A 16,547-nucleotide genomic window follows, 5' to 3' on the forward strand; every position below is an offset into this window, starting at 1 on the left:
GCTGGGACACTGGTTTGATTCCAGCCCGGCACAGCGGGTTAAGGATCCAGCAACATGGCAGGTGTGCGTCAGCCACAGCTGTGGGTTGGATTTGATCTGTGGCCCAGGAATTCCATATGCTGTGATGTGGCCAAAAAAGGAAAAAAAAAAATAATACGCTTGACCTGGGTTTTCAAATTTAATTCTTTTTTTTTTCTTTTTAGGGCCGTACCTGTGGCATATGGAGGTTTCCAGGCTAGGGAGTCCAATCAGAACTACAGCTGCTGACCTACTCCACAGCCACAGCAATGGAGGATCCCAGCCGAGTCTGCGACCTGCACCACAGCTCATGGCAAGGCCGGATCCTTAATCCACTGAGCGAGGCCAGGGATCGAAACTGAAACCTCATTGTTCCTAGTTGGATTCGTTTACACTGTGCCCTGATAGGAACTCCTTTTTTTTTTCTCTTGTGTACACTGCCTTTATTCTCTTACTGGTAATGTGGGGAAGCACAAAAAAAAGATGATCCAAGTATTAGGAGTTGTCTACTGGATGTGAGGTGTTATGCTTATTCTCTGGGTAGCCTGAGGCGACCCCTGCTGGAGGCAAATGCTACCACAGTCAGAAGAACTGCTCCAAAATGCATTCCTCTCTGGGAAAAGATAGTCATATAAACTCAGACTAATGTTCTCCTTTTATGGGACAACTTTTCAAATATGTGTATAAAATACAAAATACATATCCCTTCCAAATTCCAAAGCTCTCATGAGCTAGAAGTAAAACCATGATACTAAGCAAAACTAAATAAAACTGCAACATTCAGGCATTATTTACACAGCCTGAAACCCTTCCAAGGATCAAGATAAACTCTTAACTCTGCATGTCTTCAATCTACCAGATTTTGAGACTGAAGCCATATCAACATCATTATCTAGCTAGTTTTCCAATCTCCAATCCTGATTGCTTTCGTACTTGTCCATTGCTTTCTTATTTTCAAGTATTGTTATGTCCTGGGTTCCTTTGCAGTCCAGGCCACCCTCAGACATCATATAGCACATATGTACCAGAATCTGTGAAGGATCTGGTGTTGCCATGAGCTGTGGTGTAGGTTGCAGATGCGGCTCGGATCCCTCGTTGCTGTGGCTCTGGCGTAGGCTGGTGGCTGCAGCTCCGATTAGACCCCTAGCCTGGGAACCTCCATATGCCATGGGAGCAGCCCAAGAAATGGCAAAAAGACAAAAAGACAAAAAAAAAAAAAAAATCTGTGATCCTAGAACAAGGCCTAAGGCAAGTGGTTTAAGGATCCGGCCTCGCTGTGAGGTGTGGTAGAGGCTGGTGGCTACAGCTCTGATTCGGGGTGTGGCCCTAAAAAAAGCAAACAAAAGTTATTAATTACAGGGAATTCCCACTGTGGCTCAGTGGAAAGGAACCCGACCAGTATCCATAAGGACGCAGGTTCAGTGCCAGGCTTTGCTCAGTGGATTGAGGATCTGGTGTAGTGATGAGCTGTGGTGTAGGTTGCAGATGCAGCTCAGACTTGGCATTGCTGTGGCTGTGGTGTAGGCCGGCAACTGCAGCTCTGATTCACCCCTAGTCTGGAACTTCCGTATGCTGCAAGTGAGGCCCTTAAAAAAAAAAAAAAGTTTATTACAAATTATCCTGATTGCAAGATGAAATTTCTTTGTACTCGTTATGCTACTTAGGGTTTGCTTGTCATGTTACATTAAACAAACCTCCCTCCCAACTCTTTAACTTTTTTTTTTTTTTTTTGGTCTTTTTGCCTTTTCTAGGGCTGCTCCCGTGGCATATGGAGGCTCCCAGGCTAGGGGTTGAATTGGAGCTGTAGCTGCCAGCCTATGCCAGAGCCACAGCAACACCAGATCTGAGCCGCATCTGCGACCTACACCACAGCTCATGACAATGCTGGATCCTTAACCCACTGAGCAAGGGCAGGTATTGAACCCGAAACCTCATGGTTCCTAGTCAGATTCGTTAACCACTGTGCCACGATGGGAACTCCCCTGTTTTTTTTTTTTTTTTTAATGGGCAAAAGATTTGAAAAGACATTGCACTGAAGAACATATATGGATGGCAAGTAAGCATTTGAAAATATACTCAATAACTTTAGTTCTTAAGGAAATGCAAATTAGTACCTCAATGAAATACTGCTTTACACTTAGTAGAATGCCTGAAAGTAAAGACCAATCCAAGAACTTAGGAGGGTGTGGAGCAATTAGAATTGGTATATTTTGCTGGTGGAGATGCAAAATAGGACAGCCATTTTGGAAAACAGGTTGCCTGGTTTCTTACACAGCTCAGCATACACTTACCATGCAACCTAGCTGTTCCATGCCTCGTTTTTACCCAAGAGAAAAGAAAAGCTTTTATTCATTCAAAAATCTGCATATGAATGTTTATAGCAGTTTTATTTGTAATCATAAAAAACTGAGAACAAACCAAATGTCCAACTGCAGAGTGGATAAACAAACTGGTGCAACTCTAAATGTTGTTGAAGGGAATGTGATTTGGCACAATCACTTTGAAAAACTGGCAGTATTTACTCAAGACAAACATATTCCCCAGCAATTGCACTCCTAGAGATGCACCTTAGAAGTATGTGATATGTTTGCCAAAAGGCTTATAAAGGAATATTCATAGCAGTAATACTTGTAATAACCCTATAATAAAGAGTTAGATCTGTTTTTGAAGTTTGCCCACGATGGCCTTCAAGCCCCATCACAGCCCTTTTCCTTTTTGCCCCCCTCCTGGACATGCCAGTAAGAAAATCCAGGAACTCCCTTCCTTGGCATGAGTGGGAAGTTAAGACCACTCAAACACCAGCCAGTGGGAGAGGGAGATTTCATCCTGGACCCCTCTCCTCCAACCACTGTAAGTAAAAACTAGAGCCACTTGCCCCTTCTGCTTAAGCAAACAGATTGGCTTGAGTTTGGGCCCTGCTCTCCCCAGAAAGCTTTACTATGTGACTAATCTTTCAAATCCATTTGGTGGGTGTATGTTATCATTAGTCTCCAGCTCCAAACCAATTTTGGATGGGTGGAGGCATGGATACCAGCCTCTACCCGGCAGCCACAAACAAACCCCAAACTGGACACTATTCAAATGCCAAGTCAACGGATAAATGGACAAATAAACTATTGAATGGAACCTATAGGGCAATGGGCATGAACTACCACTGTCTGTAATCTCACAAACATAGTCAAACAAAAACAAACAGAAGAATATATTCTGTATGACTACATTTAAATAAAGTTTAAACACAGGCAAAGCTACTCTATCATCTTAGAATTATAGACATCACCATTCTTAGAGTAGTAGGTTACTGGAAAGGAGCACAGAGGGGGCACTTTTCTGAACGTCAGGCACAATTTGGGCTGGGAGGAGAGGGTAGGAAGCAGGGACTGGGTTGGAGGATGATCCCTACTCAGTGAAGTGTTCTGGCTCTGCTCCTGGTCACGTTGCCCTGGTTAAGCGTGTGCACCAGCCCCGCCCCGTGGGCAAATGTGGAAATGCATATTAGTGCTTAGAGGAGGGAGGTGACTGGTCTCTCCTCAGAGCCTAATAATGTCAGCCAGTCTGGGGAGTGCGGTGTGATTCTGGACTCAGAAATGGGATAGAGTATCTAAGAAGGGTCTGAAGTTAGGCTTTCTGTCCTGTCACAGGGAGGAGGTCTCAGCCAGACTGAAAGGACAAATGACTTACCTGGTAGGAGAGGTAGGAAACTGAGGGCTCCACTATCCCCAGCTTTATGTGCCTCACCAGGCAGGTTAGGCTGGGTTTGGTATCACCTTTATTCAGATGCTAGATGCTAATCCAGGAAGGTAGGTAGTAATCCCTGTTCTACAGATGAGGGAACTGATGCTCAGGTAACTTGCTTTGTAAATGGCAGAATTAAGGTTTAAACTAAGGTCTCTGTAGTCCCAAACCCAGTTCTTAACATTTTTTTGCCATGGCTCCCACTGTCACTCTGGTGAAGCCTATAGGCACGTCTGAATAATGACTTAAAAGCATAAGGTGAAACACATAAGACTACTGATACTATTGAAATTGCCAGGAAATGCCAATCCTATTAAAATACAAATACCAAGATATTTTTTTCCCAATTGTGGCATGATATATGCTATATATGTGTTTATTTATGAATGTCTTAAATACAAGATACAGCAGTGGGTCTGAAAACAACCAGATTTTCCAGAAAGTGACGACTGTAAATGTTTTGAAATGCTGCCACAACGATGATGTGAAAGGAAACTCAGTAATTTTACTGATGACAGAGTCATGGGGTGAATTCCATTTGAAGAAATGTTGAATTTCCATCAGAGGCCAGTGAAAATAAAGACGTAATCTCACCCCCATTTAAGTTCACAGACTTCCTGCATACCACAAGTGGATCCACTGGGGATCTGTGGACTCCAGGTTAAGACCCCTTGATTTTGTTTTCTCTGACTCATCTATGCTTACCCCCCTTGTTCCCAGGGCTTCACTGAATACCAGCCTGTGAGCTGGCAGCTTGCAAAGAGTGCTGGGTGTTTGTTAAACACAAGGAGAGGTCATAGGGCCCAAGAGAGAGGCCCGCAATGCCTCAGACAAGCTGTTGGACCCAGAGAGAGACAGAGGAGTAAGATGTTGCCATCCTTCCATGAGGTTCTCAGCCTGGTAGGGGCAGTGTCTCCAAGTAGTTTTTTTTTTTTTTTTTTTTTTTTTTTTTGTTGTTGTTGTTGTTGCTATTTCTTGGGCCGCTCCTGCAGCATATGGAGGTTCCCAGGCTAGGGGTTGAATCGGAGCTGTAGCCACCGGGCCCTACACCACAGCTCACAGCAACGCCGGATCGTTAACCCACTGAGCAAGGGCGGGGACCGAACCCGCAACCTCATGGTTCCTAGTCGGATTCGTTAACCACTGCGCCACGACGGGAACTCCTCCAAGTAGTTTATGATTAGCGTTCAAGTGAATTAAACAGCCAAGAAGTGAGGGCTTTGAAATAGAGAAGAACAATCTTATGATGGTAGTCCTGGAAGGTGTCCTGTAAGAGGCAACACTAGGGCTGAGACTGGGGATGGGCAACTTCAGAGAGGGACAGTATAACATAGTAGCTGGACACACAGGCTCTGCTGTCAGATGATCTGGGTTCAAAGCCTGGCTCCAGGAGTTCCCATCGTGGCTCAGTGGAAATGAATATGACTAGCATCCGTGAGGATGCAGGTTCTATCCCTGGCCTTGCTCAGTGGGTTAAGGATCCAGCATTGCCATGAGTGTGGTGCAGGTTGCAGACGCAGCTCGGATCCCGAGTTGCTGTGGCTGTGGGGTAGGCCAGTGGCTACAGCTCCTATTAGACTCCTAGCCTGGGAACCTCCATATGCTGTGGGTGTGGCCCTAAAAAGAAGACCAAAACAAAAACAAAAACAAACAAAAAACAAAACCTGACTCCATCTCTTCCTAGCTATGGGCAAGTCTGCCTGATCTCTCCATACCTGCTTTCTCATCTGTAAAACGGAGTGACCTGAACATTCATAGGGCTGGTGTGAAGATTAAGCAAGTTGAAATGCTGTTAGCCACGAAAATGATGCTGCTTATCAGGAGAGATGGACAGACAGAGGGATAATAGAAGCCTTTCTAGGGGTTAAGGATAGCTTGAGCTATACAGAGGCTGGATCATCTTCCTGTGAAAGGAGCGGTGCAGGGAGGGCCACTAGCTCTAAGATTTAAGGTGGAACACAGAAGGTATGTTTTATACTCATAATTGTGTTTTTGTTTTATTTTGCATTGGGAATAACTTCAAACCTTTGATTTTTGTCAATAGACAGGGCTTGTGTGAGTATTTAAGTTTTAAAAAGTGATGAGTTGATTTAGAATATTCATACATAGTACAAGTGGTATAGGGTGTGGCAAAGAAAGTAAAAGTAGTAGCAGTCACTGAGTGAGGACACAGGAACCACTTTCGCTTTACAGAATTTTAGAAGGTTTCCCGGCACAGCCCAGCACACCTTGCAACTCTGAATAGGACACAGAGGCTGATGGTAAATACTTTTCCTGGTATTTGGGAAAAGCCTGGAACTATGTCCCCATTGTTTCATTTCTGGATACCTTCGACGGTAGTCCTGCAAACTGTGGGTCACCACCTAGAAGCGAGTTGTGAAATCAGTTAATGTGGCATGTTCAGCGTTTAAGAAATATGACACAATAGAATTGAAAATATCAAAACACACTGAGGGCAGTAAGGGTAATTATTATTTTGTGAAACTTGTGCAAGAGACTGCCAGGTGAAATGCATTTCCTACCGTGGGTTATGGGCAAAAGCATCTGCTCAGGTGGAAACAGGTCTGCCATTCAGTCTAAGTTCTGCTCCTGCCCTGCTGTCTAGCAGGGTGGTCTCCACTTCCTCTGAGCCATGGAGGCATATTAATTTTGCTGGGTGGCTAATGTGCTATGTTTATTTTTTAAATTATTTATTTATTATTTATTTATCTTTTTGTCTTTTCTAGGGCCACACCCACGGCATATGGAGATTCCCAGGCTAGGGGTTGAAACGGAGCTATATAGCTGCTGGCCTACACCAGAGCCACAGCAACGTGGGATCCAAGCCATGTCTGCGACCTATACCACAGCTCATGGCAATGCTGGATCCTTAACCCACTGAGCAAGGCCAGGGATTGAACCCACAATCTCATGGTTCCTAGTCAGATTCATTAACCACTGAGCCATGACGGGAACTCCTAATGTGCTATGTTTATATGAATGGTTCTCAAGCCCATTTGTGCGCCTAAAGCCCTCCACCTCCAGGAGGATGACTTCTCTAGAAGGGAGGCCTGGAATTAGGCCAAATAAGGGCCCTGGAAGTTTTCTCAGTCACCTTCCTAAAATCACGCAAATGTTCCTTTTTGCAGATTTCAGCCCACACCCAGGACTGCTTCCAAACATTTCATCATATTTCCAATTAATGTTTTTTTTTTAATTTAAAATTTTTTTTGCGTATTAGGCCTGCACCATGGCATATGGAGGTTCTCAGGCTAGGGGTCTAATTGGAGCTACCACCACACCACAACAGGAACTTCTTACCAGATTTACATATCTCATGGTTTCCTCATTTTGTGGCCACATTTCCCACTGCGATATGTAATATCTGGGTGGAGCAGATCCTCTCCTAAAGTAGCCTCTGTGTTGTTCCACTTCATTTCTCCTGGGACCCACTGTCCTGTGGAATCTGAGGAGGCAGCGTGGTCCTCTCTGATAGAAGGAATTTGTACCCTTGGATTTGGGTCAGCATTGTGGCAACACAAAGGGACAATCCTTGGATAGAGCATATAGGTAAGTGTCCCACAGACCCAGAGACAGAGATTTGAGTGCATATTTTATTTCGACCTATAAGGAGTTGCCTTTTTTTTTTTTTTTTTTTTCCTTTTGGGTCCTTTTTAGGGCCGCACCTGCAGCATATGGAGGTTCCCAGGCTGGGGGTCCAATCGGAGCTGTAGCCACCGGCCTACACCACAGCCACAGCAACACAGGATCTGAGCCACATCTGTGACCTACACCACAGCTCACGGCAACGCCGGATCCTTAACCCACTGAGCAAGACCAGGGATCGAACCTGCAACCTCATGGTTCCTAGTCAGATTCATTTCCACTACGCTACAACAGGAACTCCAGTGGAAGGTATTTTGATAAATGAATAAATATGTTGATTTCAAACAAATGTGTTTGTATCAAGGGAAGGGACTGGAAAGTGGTGAATAGTTTATATACACCCTCCCACCTTAGCTGAAAGCAGCCCCTGCCCCCAAGACCCTGAACATGAGACTCTGGGCAGATGTACAAGAGGGGAGACAACATGTGTCTGGGGTGGCTGGAGGGGGCTTGCTGGCAGGGTCGGTGCAGAAAGAGGAAATGGAAGAGGTGAGACGAACATTTCCTCCTGTTGAGCCGTCAGTGGAACATGATAGGACGAAGCTGGTCTGAGATTTTGGCACAACATCTAATCGAGGTGGCTAAACAGAGACACTAAGAGAACTTCTAAATTCAGGGGCATGTTTCTGTTTAGGAATTCCAACTGTAAGACCCTGGAGCCCAGAATGGGGTGAACTCGGCCCAAAGAATACAGAAGAATGGAGAGAAAGAGACAGCAAGTGAGAGGCTGAGGTAGGGCTAAATCGGGTCTCTTTCATCTAAAAGTCAGTTTGTCAAGAGCTGACTGGGCTCCACCCGCAAATCACTGGCTCTCTGGTTCCTGTTCTGTGTGGGTAGTGCTGGGTACTCTGCATGCAGATGTACAAGGCCCCTGATCTTTGGGACTGTGCAGTCATTGCAGGACAGATTTGCCCTTTAGAGACTTGAGGAGCTCAGAGCAGGGCACCAGGGAGGCCTGGAGATGCTTGGGGAGGCTTCTGGGGGAAGCAGACCTAGAACTGGCTGGTGGAGGACAGGAGGGAAGAGGCAATTACAAAAGGTTGACAGGTTCATAGTCAGTGCTTGGCTGAAGAGAGGAGCAGGTGTTTTGAAAATGTGATACCACTTTTCACTGTAATCCGTGGACCGTGCAGTGAGTTAGGAGTATGTCAGCCTAGTAAAGATGACATGGAAAGTCCCACTTTTTGGCTGACTTCCTTGCTGCAGTGCACTGCAGTCTGTGCCTTGGCTGCCCTTGGGGCCAGCGGAGGACAGCTGGTAACTATCCCCTGGGTGGAGAGCAGTTCCTCGGTAGGAAGGAATTTAGGTAAGGGTTGCCCGGCTGTCTGCCACTTGAGCTTCTCTGCACTTCTCTTCATGCAGCAGAGCAGAGAAGGAGGAGTCAAGGAGGAAAAGCTCAGGGCATGAGGTTGGCTGGTGCTGCTATGGGCAGGGTCAGGATTGGGACGGAGGGCAGAATGCTGGACCGGAAAACAGCAGAAGGACCTGGGCCTACCTGGCCAGCTCTGCCTGGAACTACCTGGCTCTGGAGCCATGACTAATTTCCCCTGACTGGAACCTGCCCATCCTTGGAAAAGGTCCAGCTATTGCTGGGAAGTGACTTCCAGGGAAACCTAGCCCCTCATGCAAAGACTCAGCTCCCCCCATGACCTGCCCTGCCTTCCTGGGAGTAGGTGTTTGATGGGCTGTGGCTGGAAAATCAAGTCAACAGGAAGCAGGTGGAACAAGATATTTCAAAGGAGGATGATTTGAACAACCAAAGAAATGATGATAATAATGGAATAAAATGAATACTCATGAGTCTACATGGATATAAACAAATAAATAGGGAGAGTTCCCTCCGTGGCTCAGCATTTAACGAACCCGACTAGGATCCATGAGGATGCGGGTTCCATCCCTGACCTCGCACAGTGGGTTAAGGATCCAGTGTTGCTGTAAGCTGAGGTGTAGGTGCAGACTCAGCTCAGATCCCAGGTTGCTGTGGCTGTGGCATGGGCCAGCAGCTGCAGCTCCGATTCGACCCCTAGCCTGGGAACTTCCATATGCCGAGAGTGCTGCCCTAAAAAGCAAATAAATAAATAAATAAAGTAAATAAATAGGAAGAAGGCCTATTTGTATGAAAACGTCATCAAATACAAGCTAAAATCAGTTGTAAAAGCATAACAGGTTTTTGCATAATTTCAAAGTACCTTCCCACAAGATATTTAAGCACAAAGGAATAAGTGGTGATTTCATAGTGGAAAAACCTGGCAGACACCACCTGACCAAGCGATCAAAATTACCTCCCAGTAACGAACCATATTGAAGTCAGGTCCCTCTGGTTTCATGTACTGAGAAGGACGCTCTGTGGCCTTATTCTCCCTATTGGTAATTAGCATTTGGCCTGGAGAGACTTGGAGACCCACCCACTAGGAAGGTCCCCTGCTCCCGTCTGTTGACATGAGAAGCCATCACAGGCTTGGTCTCCACTCTGGGTGCCCTGTTGACCCCAGAGAAAGGCAAATGTCTAAGTCTTTGTCTATGTTTCTGGGGACATTCAGTTCTTATCATGCCTGTCTGAGAGAGGCACCATCCCTGCCCCCATTAAAGAGCTGCAAACCAAGGATCAGAGAGGTAAAGCCACCATCTCTAGGTCACACAGCAGGTACACACAGAGCCAGATTCAAGCTCTCTGTGACTCTGATGCCAGGCCTGTAAGCCTCTGCTCTTCAATTACTGCTCAATTCAGGTAGGGACAATGAGCATGCAGCAAGTACCTGCTGTGTGTCAGGCTGCCAGTGGGGCTGGAAGTGAAGGTGGCTGAGACACTGACCCTGGTGCACAAGTGCTGTCCTAGCAGAGAGGTATCCTCATACTACCAAGCAAATGGCAGGCAGTGTGTTGCACACACACATTTGTTCATTCAGTCTGCCCTTGCCTGGCTCTGGGCTCAGGCTGGTGGGGTCAGATATAGTCATTGGCCTGGGAGCATGTGACCCAGTCTGGAGCAGAGAGGTGGACAGACAGCTAGCTGTACAGAGATATGGGCCATGATGGGAGTGGTGGGGGAGCGGGGAAGGGGAAAGAGGGAAGGTGGGTTGGTTACATCTAGGAGGTGAGAATATCACTGACACTGTGGCTGAAGCAGACACAGCACAGCTCAGAAGGAGTCAAGAAGAAAGAAGCTGAGTTGGGGGCCGATGGGGGCAGGATCTTGCTGTGGCTTGGTGCCCTCCAGGACCACTGAAGCTGCAGGTTGGGAAGGCCACCTCAATAGGGGACAGGGTGAGCAAAGGTCTGGAGGTCTGGCCTGAGGCTGTTAGCATCCTTGGCCCAGCTGTGGGAAATCATGCCAAGAAGTGTGTTTGGGCACACAGTGTTTTCCAGAGTAATTAGATTATTTTGGGGGGCAATGCTCTTTCACGGGGGCAGTTATTTCAGCTTGACTCATTTTTCAATTAGGGAAACAGCTTGTGGCTGTGTAGCAGAGGTGGGGCAGGCATAAAGGGTTCCAGCTGGAAAGCAGGATGTGTGCTGGAAGCTGCCCAGGGTGGGGAAGAGCTTATGAAGAGACTCACTCCCACTGCACCTCCCTGAGGAAGAAGGGAAGCTGCTGTGCTCCTCCTGGGCGCTGCTGTGCTCCTCCTGGGTGCAGGTGGACATCCCCGGGCAAGCGGGTCTGACTCTGGTAGGTTACAGCCTCTCTTGGAATGGGGTGGACCCTACGCAGGGGCCACAGGGATGGAGAGACTGGATCCAGTGGCATGGAGAGTGGGGACAGGTGTGTGGTGAGGCAGGTGCTAACTGGGCTGCGTGTGGTGCTTCTCTCCAAGGCAGCTCTTGAAGTACTTGCCCCAGCAGCTGGGGAGCAAGGTGGTACCCCTTGTCCCCTTGACTCTGGCTCTGAGAATCTGCTTTGTGGACTCTGCAAGCCCCTGAGATTTGGTACCAGACATGGCTAGGTGACCTCAGGCACCCCCTTTCCCCTCTGGGCTGAGCTCTGATGGAGACAGATGTGAAGGCCTTTATAGGCACCCCACCCAGGGCTGAACGCACAGCCACACTCTCTCCTTGTGCTGCTCCCCCATCCTCTCTTGCTGCCCCCACCAAGTTCTCAGTCCTCTCCATCTGCCCCGAATAGTCCCAGGATCCCCTCTTATCCATCCCAGCTTGAGCTAAGTGTCATCTTAGGGCCTGGAAAGGAGCAAATAGTTAGGTGCCAGGCACTTATTTAATTATAAAAATGCCACCAGGGAGGCATTTTATAGGTACGACAACTAAGACTCAGAGAGGTTAAGTAATTTTGCCCAGGGTTACTCAGCCATCAAGACACGAACTAATCTGGGAGTTCCCACTGTGGCACAGTGGGTTAAGAATCTGACTGTGTTGGCTTTGGTTGCTGCAGAGGGAGTTCTCATTGTGGGTAGTAGTGGGTTAAAGGATCTGGCATTGCTGCAGCTGCAGCTCCGATACAGCCCTGGCCCCAGAACGTCTATATGCTGCAAGTGCAGCCATTAAAAAAAAAAAAATGGGGGGGGGGACTAATCTGTAGAATGTCTATTTTTCCAGACTGCATCATGCTGAGTGTACCAGTCTTCCTTGGGACAGTGGCAGTGGGAGGGTGTTTCATTTCGACCCCAGCATAATGCTGAAATGCAAATGTGAGGAGCGAGTGGTGAAATTTCAGGCAGCAAGAGAAGGAAAAAAAAAAAAAAAAGCCAAAACGATTCGGGAAATATGTGAAAATCTTCAGCAGTAGCTCCTTGAAGAGTCGTGCTGTAAAACTGCTTAGTTTTTAATAATTGGTATAAGATTTGGGAGGAGGGGTTGCTTTTGTGATTTTATCAGTGTTACAAACATCCCAGATAAGAGCCAGGAAACAGTGAGTAATGTTGGGGTCCCAGGGAGCATGGGGAGTGGGCGGGCCTCACAGATCCCAGGGAGCAGGAAGCTTCAAGGGGCCTCCTCCCCTGTGCAGACAAGACTGATCTCTTCCAGCCAAGCTCTGAGTCCACAAACCCAGGGAAGTGCAGTGCAGCAGATGGGGCTCTGGGCATGAAAACAGACAAGATATACCAGTACGTTCCCAAGGGTTATTTTCGAGGGGGATAGGGTTATGGGGAGGTTTTTTTTTTTTTTTTTTTTGTCTTTTAGCCTTTTCTAGAGCCACTTCTGCAGCATATGGAGGTTCCCAGGCTAAGGGTCTACTTGGAGCTGTAGCTGCCAGCCTGTGCCACAGCCACAGCAATGCGGGATCCAAGCCGCCCTGTGACCTACTCGACAGCTCATGGCAAGGCCGGATCCTGAGCAAGGCCAGGGATGGAACCCGCAACCTCATCATTCCTAGTTGGATTCGTTAACCACTGAGCCACGACGGGAACTCCCTATGGGGAGTTTTTAAGCCTCTTCTTTCTTTTTTGTCTTGTATTTCCACATTTTACATTGAGCATATGTTAGTTTTGTAATCAGGAAAAAGACATGTTAAAAATGTAAAGACACAGAGTGTGTGCAGTGGTCCAGGGCTCAGTGATCAGGGCTCTAGGGCCAGCTCTGCCTGTCTTGTGATGTGGCCCTGAGCTTCCTGTGAAACCAGGGAGGACACCTGCCCACTTCTTCACAAAGGAGCCGGGAATAAAAGGACCTGGGTATAAAAGAGACCCATGTAAATGTCAGAACTGGTTAGTATTGTTCTTATTGTGTTTTATTCACTTGCAATGAATCTAAGTGCCATGCTTCCCATGGGGAACTGTGAAGAGGCATCTGCCACTCCTGTGAGTCTGAGAGGGCTTCCAGCAGCTCCCAGTGTGTGATTAAGGGCTCCAGGTCTAGAGCCAACTGCTGAGACTTGATTTCTAATCCTGCCGTACACTTGCTGTGTGTCCTTGGGCATGTTACTCTCCCTCTCTGAGCCTCAGTTCCTGATTTGTGAAATGGGAATAACAATAGAGCTTGTCTAATAAAGTCATTGTGAGAGCATTTTGTTTGAAGCAAGGTAACTTAAGAACATAGACTCTGAGTTTTAGTTCTTGGTCTATTACTTGCTCTGCGACCTTGGGCCAGTTTCCTAACCTCTCTGTGCTTCAGTGTACTCAGTTATAAGATGGGACTAATGATAGTTAATCCTCACATTTTTCTTATAGAGATTAAACACTAGGTTAAATATAAGAAGCTCCTGGTCCCTGCGCCCAGCACACTGGTGTTAGCTGTTAAAATGATGGCACTACACTTAATTCCATGAAATCCTTTGCTGTAAGTATTATATATTTTATCATGAGAAAACCATGCAGTGGGAGCCCTGCCTTTTTTTTTTAGTTTTTAATTTTTAATTTTTTATTACTCAATGCATTTATTACATTTATAGTTATACAATGATCATCACAATGCAATTTTATAGTATTTCCATCTCACACCCCCAGCGCATCCCCACACCCCCCAACCTCTCTCCTTTGGAAACCATAAGTTTTTCACAGTCTGTGTGTCAGTATCTGGTCTGCAAAGAAGTTCATTGTGTCCCTTTTTTCAGATTCCACAAGTCATAGCATTTGATGTTGGTGTCTCTTTGTCTGACTGACTTCACTTGGCATGATAATTTCTAGGTCCATCCATGTTGCTAAAAATGCTGGTATTTCGTTCTTTTTAATGGCTGAGTAATATTCCATTGTGTATATGTACCACATCTTCTTGATCCTCTCCTCTGTTGACGGACATTTCGGTTGTTTCCATGTCTTGGCTATTGCAAACAGTGCTGCAATGAACATCGGAGTACATGTGTCTTTGCGAGTCATGGTTTTCTCTGGATAGATGCCCAGGAGTGGGATTGCTGGATCAAATGGTAGTTCTATTTTTAGTTTTCTGAGGAATCTCCATACTGCTTTCCATAGTGGTGCACCATTTACAATCCCACCACAGTGTAAGGGTTCCTTTTTCTCCACACCCTCTCCAGCACTTACTGTTTTAGACTTTTGGATGATGGCCATTCTGGCTGGTGTAAGGTGGTACTCATAGGGTTTTGATTTGCATTCTCTAATATGAGTGATGTGAACATCTTTTCATGTGTTTTTTGGCCATCCGTATGTATTCTTTGGAGGATTGACTGTTTAGATCTTCTGCCTATTTTTTGATGGGGTTGTTTGTTTTTTTGGTATGGAGCTGCAGAAGGTGTTGATAAATTTTGGAGATTAATCCCTTGTCAGTCGATTCATTTGCAAATATTTTCTCCCATTCTGTGGGTTGTCTTTTTGTGTTGTTTAGGGTTTCCTTTGCTGTGAAGAAACTTTTAAGTTTAATTAGGTCCCAGTTGTTTATTTTTTTTTTTAACTGTCATTACTCTAAGAGGTGGATCTGAGAAGATGTTGTCGTGGTTTATGTCAGAGAGTGTTTGGCTTATGTCTTCCTCTAAGAGTTTTATAGTGTCTGGTCTTATATCTAGGTCTTTAATCCATTTTGAGTTTATTTTTGTGTATGGTGTTAGGGAGTGTTCTAATTTTATTCTTTTGCATGTGGCTGTCTAGTTTTCCCAGCATCACTATTGAACAGGCTGTCTTTTCCCCATTGTATATTCTTGCCTCCTTTGTCATAGATGAGTTGGCTGTAGGTGTGTGGGTTTAATTCTGGGCTTTCTAGGAGTTCCCGTCATGGTGCAGTGGTTAACAAATCCGTCTAGGAATCATGAGGTTGTGGATTTGATCCCTGGCCTTGCTCAATGGATTAAGGATCTGGTGTTACTGTGAGCTGTGGTGTAGGTCACAGACATGGCTCAGATCCCATGTTGCTGTGGCTCTCACGTAGGCCGTTGGCTACAGCTCCGATTCGACCCCTTGCCTGGGAACCTCCATATGCCACGGGAGCGGCCTGAGAAAGGGCAAAAAAAAAAAAAAAAAAAAAAAAAAGATTTCTGGGCTTTCTATTCTGTTCCACTGATCTATATTTCTGTCATTGTGCCAGTATGGAAGCCCTGTCTTTGAACTGTCTTTGTCTTGGGGCTGCAGGGCCTGAAGGTTTAAGCCCAAGGTCAAACCAAACTGAGCAGTAGAGCGGAGACCTTCCTTTGCCCCCCTGAGCTGCTCATTCCTGAATTCTTTCCCTGCCTGCAATTCCTGTGGTTCTGGGCCTCTTTTCCTTGTGTCCTTGTGTGGCTCCCAGTTCCTTTTCCTGTTTTCTACTCATGTACCATCAGCCCCACAACCAGCCCTCCATTCAAGCATCCTGGTTTCCTGTCACTTCCAGTCCCCAGCCTTCTCCCCTTTTAATGAGCTAGGCCAGACTCTGGGCATGGGTTCAAATCCTGACTCTGCTATTTACTAGCTGTGTGGCCTTGGGCAAGTTCCCTAGCCTCTCTGTAATTCAGTTTCCTCACAGGTAAAATAGAGATAACAATAGTATCTGCCTCCGAGTGTTATTAAAGGACAAAATGAATGAATGCATGTAAGTTCTGAGAAGAGAGCCTGGCCCATAGTAAGTGCTATGTAAGTGGTGGGTATTATTATTGTTGTTGCTGTTATTGTTATATACACATTGGTGTTTAGAATTTGGTGTTTCTCCAAACCCAGAAGGAAGAAAATAGAGAGATGCTGTTACCAGTCCCCCACCTGTGCCCCAACACTGGAGTGCTTTCTGCAGCCAGACCCTGCAGTCAGAGTGTAAGTCACTTCACAGCTCCTGCCTCAACTTTTCCAGCTATAGCTGGACCAGGAATGCAGAATAGGAATGCCAGAGTTATAAACAGAGGGGACCACTGCAGGCTGAGCCAGGGAAGAGTCCAGGCCTTGGGACTCCCTCTCCACACCCGGCCTCCAGAAGCAGTCAGGGAGGCTTCTGAGTAGGGAGCTGGGGGTGACTGCAGGGCACAGCCCAGGGACACTGGTCCAGGGAGGCTGTGCCAGCTGGAAGTGGCACTTCCTCTTGGCTCAAGTGGAAGCAGTTGGGGCTCTGGGCCAGGTGCTGGCTCCCAAGGCTGCTGGGGCAAACCTGCCCAAGCTGAGGAAACAACTCCCGGAAGGAAGGAGGGCCTTGGCTCAGCTATGTGCCAGGCGCTAGTGGGGGAGGGAGAAAACCAGGCCAGGGGAAAAGGAGGCGAGAGAAGGGAGGGAACTGGGTGACCGTGCTGATTAATTCCATGGTTGTTTTTTGTTTATTTGTTTTGGTCTTTTTAGGTCTGCATCGGCAGCATC

At 46.7% G+C, this 16,547-nt stretch overlaps 2 protein-coding genes across 8 annotated transcripts in view; both read left to right on the forward strand.

The window, feature by feature from the left end:
- ACKR2 (atypical chemokine receptor 2) overlaps window positions 1–16,547 on the forward strand; it is a 37,924-nt gene that overhangs the window by 7,402 nt on the left and 13,975 nt on the right. The window contains exons 1-3 of one of the 7 annotated variants that reach the window (XM_021068497.1): window positions 7,148–7,302; window positions 8,033–8,130; window positions 13,518–13,626. The exons of 1 other annotated variant lie outside the window; for it this stretch is intronic. The gene's annotated coding sequence lies outside the window, so the exon portion shown is untranslated. Of the gene's footprint in view, window positions 1–7,105; window positions 7,303–8,032; window positions 8,131–10,927; window positions 11,066–11,903; window positions 12,456–13,517; window positions 13,627–16,547 lie in introns of those variants that run through there. 5 more of the 7 variants (XM_021068498.1, XM_021068499.1, XM_005669401.3 and 2 more) reach the window with 5 other exon arrangements.
- ZNF662 (zinc finger protein 662) overlaps window positions 10,999–16,547 on the forward strand; it is a 42,572-nt gene continuing 37,023 nt past the window's right edge. Inside the window, exon 1 of the mRNA XM_013981527.2 lies at window positions 10,999–11,065. The gene's annotated coding sequence lies outside the window, so the exon portion shown is untranslated. The remainder of the gene's footprint in view (window positions 11,066–16,547) is intronic.

Source organism: Sus scrofa, chromosome 13 (assembly GCF_000003025.6).
Source record: "Sus scrofa isolate TJ Tabasco breed Duroc chromosome 13, Sscrofa11.1, whole genome shotgun sequence".
In the NCBI taxonomy this organism is placed as follows: Eukaryota; Metazoa; Chordata; class Mammalia; order Artiodactyla; family Suidae; genus Sus; species Sus scrofa.